The sequence below is a fragment of the Cicer arietinum genome, chromosome 2, assembly GCF_000331145.2.
Source record: "Cicer arietinum cultivar CDC Frontier isolate Library 1 chromosome 2, Cicar.CDCFrontier_v2.0, whole genome shotgun sequence".
In the NCBI taxonomy this organism is placed as follows: domain Eukaryota; kingdom Viridiplantae; phylum Streptophyta; class Magnoliopsida; order Fabales; family Fabaceae; genus Cicer; species Cicer arietinum.
Window position 1 is genome coordinate 34,440,097 of NC_021161.2, and position 3,007 is coordinate 34,443,103.

Genomic DNA, 3,007 nt, shown 5'->3' on the forward strand with positions numbered 1-3,007 from the left:
CACTCCCCAGGCGCAAAAAACGCGCTTCAGGCGCGCTTGGACAATGTTGAAAGGCTGGAAATGCGCCTCAGGCGCAGCTGGTGCGCTTCAGGCGCACAACATCTGTTGTCTGACGTATACTGCATTTTGCGCCTCTTTCAAGTCTGAATTTTGTTCTGGTGCCTTTATGAAAGTTGTAGATATGGATCTTAGCTTTCAGTTGCACTTGGTGTGACTCCAATTGAACATCTACAACCCCAGATATTTATGAAATACTCTACATTTGTCATGTTGATTTCTCACTAAAATTCAGCACTGCAGTAAAACAATGTAACATCGCAAAACTCCAAAAATCTCTACTTAATCAAGGAAATAAGAACATAAATTTTTTTATTAAATCAAAGAAATAAAATTAACAAAATATATCAAATAGCTCCTTAATTTAACTAATGATTGAAGATAAATAAGACTAAAACAATGGGAAAATATGCATATGATGAAGAGTCATCACATATGCATATTTTTCATTGATTTTAGTCTTAGTTATCGTTTATTAATTAGTTGATTTAAAGATTTATTTAATATATTTTTTTAATTTTAGTTCTTTGATTTAATGAAATATTCATGTTTTTATTTCCTTGATTAAGTAGAGACTTTTCATAGTTGTTACTTTGTTTTAATGTAGTGCTCAATTTTGGTGAGAAATCAACATTCCCTATGTGGAGTATTTCAGTCATATATGGAGTTGTAGTGTCCAATTGGAGTCAACCTAAGTGCAACTGAAAGCTACGATCCATAACTACAACTTTCATGAAGACACAAAAACCAAATTCAGACTCAAAAGAGGAGAACAATGCACTAAACGCCAGACATAAGATGATGTGTGCTTGCACCGCGCTTGAAGCGCGCCTGAAGCGCATTTCATCACTTAACACCTGCCATTACGCGCCTGAAGCGCGCGACGCGCAATAGAACACGTTAAAACTTGTTTTTCTTACTTTATGGGGGATCTTTTCGACTATTGGGAAGTTGGGAGACTTGTGCCCTAGTATAGAAACTCAAAGACTACCGTTTCTAACAACATTGGAGCAATTTTATCAAGAATCGTTCATGAATCTTTCTTGTAATTATTCTCTAATCTCTACTTTTTCTATATCTGTCATGAGTAACTAAACCCTATTTGTTAGGGATGAGTATAACAAGATAAAATCCTTATTTTTTATGATTTGATTTCTAGTTATATGAATGAGTTTATTGAATTATTTTTCTCATCTCTGCGCTTAATGCTTTTTCAAACGGAAGTGGACTTTACAAAAGCTTGAGATGAGAAATTCATGAATTTGTAGTCTAGGGATAGATGCAGGTCATGAAACCAATTAAATTAGTTGTAGAGACAATAGTTTAAAAAGAGAATTCTTGTATGAGAAGGTTACAATGTCAATTATAAGGAAGAGGGGTTTGAATTATAATTACCCCTTTTAAAAAAAAATTATGTTTTAAAGTTAAGAACATAATCCAAGATTTAACTTGGTAATAATGAAGATCGATCTTGGTAATATTGAAGATCAATCTTGGTTTGTTTCAAAAACAATAAAATGAATTTTATCAATATAAAAACTGATTGTAAATCATATAATATATAGAGGTAGAGATAGAGATATCACACAAGCATATATCCTGGTTCACCCAAACACGGGTTACGTCCAGTCCTCACAAATGTGAGATTTTCCACTAAGTGTTCAAGCCAAGATCGTTCTTGGTTTTCACGGATCAATCTTGATCTTTACACAGTTTCTACCTTTCTACCTAGAAATGATTTTTCGCAGGTTTACCTTACACTATTTCAGAAAGGATTTTTCAAGATACCTTTTAGAACCTAAAAGGATTTTCACACACTACTCAAGCTATGTTATAAAAAATAGCCTTGAGTTACAAAGTGATGATTTTAAGAGTATTAGAATATTAGTATTGCTCAACTCTTGTTTGAGAAATAGATTCTGTATTTAGAACTCAGTTATTACTGATTCTAACACAACACAAAGAAAAGAACTGCAGGCTTGAGAAGGATTTTGACAAGCTTGAGTATGATTGAATGATTGATGCTTTGCTTGGCACTTTGAGTTGTGTTTTGATCTTCATCTTGAAGCTGCTTTTATAGACTTCAAGAGAGCTTGGGATAGCTCATATGACCGTTGGAATAGGGCCAGTTGTCATGAGATAGTTGTTGGATAAAGTATGCCAAAAAGCAAGTGTAACACCCCGATTTTCAAAGCGAGGGTGTATTTTTTTTTTCAAAACAAATTCATAATAACCAAGAAGAAATAACTAAGGTAATACCTTTGGATAAATAATTAAGTCATTATAATTTACAAGCAGCGGAAAAGTTTCTCAAAATATGAATCCAAAATATTTACACATCAAAAGTTGGTACATGTAACCCATCGAAAATAACATGTCAAGCTGACAATATTAGTATAGGTACAGTCTTCCATTTTAAAATAAATACAATTCAAAAGAAAGACGTATGTTCCCTCTATGTCAACCTAATCTGATCATTCTCCAAAACAAACTAAACGCCCTGAGTGATCTCCACGCGCCCCGTAAGATCCTCCTAACATAGCTCCAGTCAGGCATTTCCCTCTACATTCCCATCCACAGGGTACGAACCGGTAGGATTGTTCTGGCTCTCATATGAGGGGAAAGCCCAGATTTCCACAATAGTTGTAAAGGGTCACCAACCGAAATTAACAGTTAACACATAACATTTAAGTTTTCAAATGCACAAGATAACCTTTCAACCTAGCATGCACCATAAAAGGGTTTTCCATATGCTAAAAGTTCATATAACACTTGCCAAATAAAAGTGAAATCAAAACAAAGTTCTCAATCCATCAAGTAATACATAACTAACCAAGACATTGATAAATCAATTGAGCAATCGATTATCTAACTCAAAATAAGAATTTCTACTAAGCCAATCAATTTCCAAATCGATTTCCTGAAGGTTTTTAGTGAAATCTGCACTCTG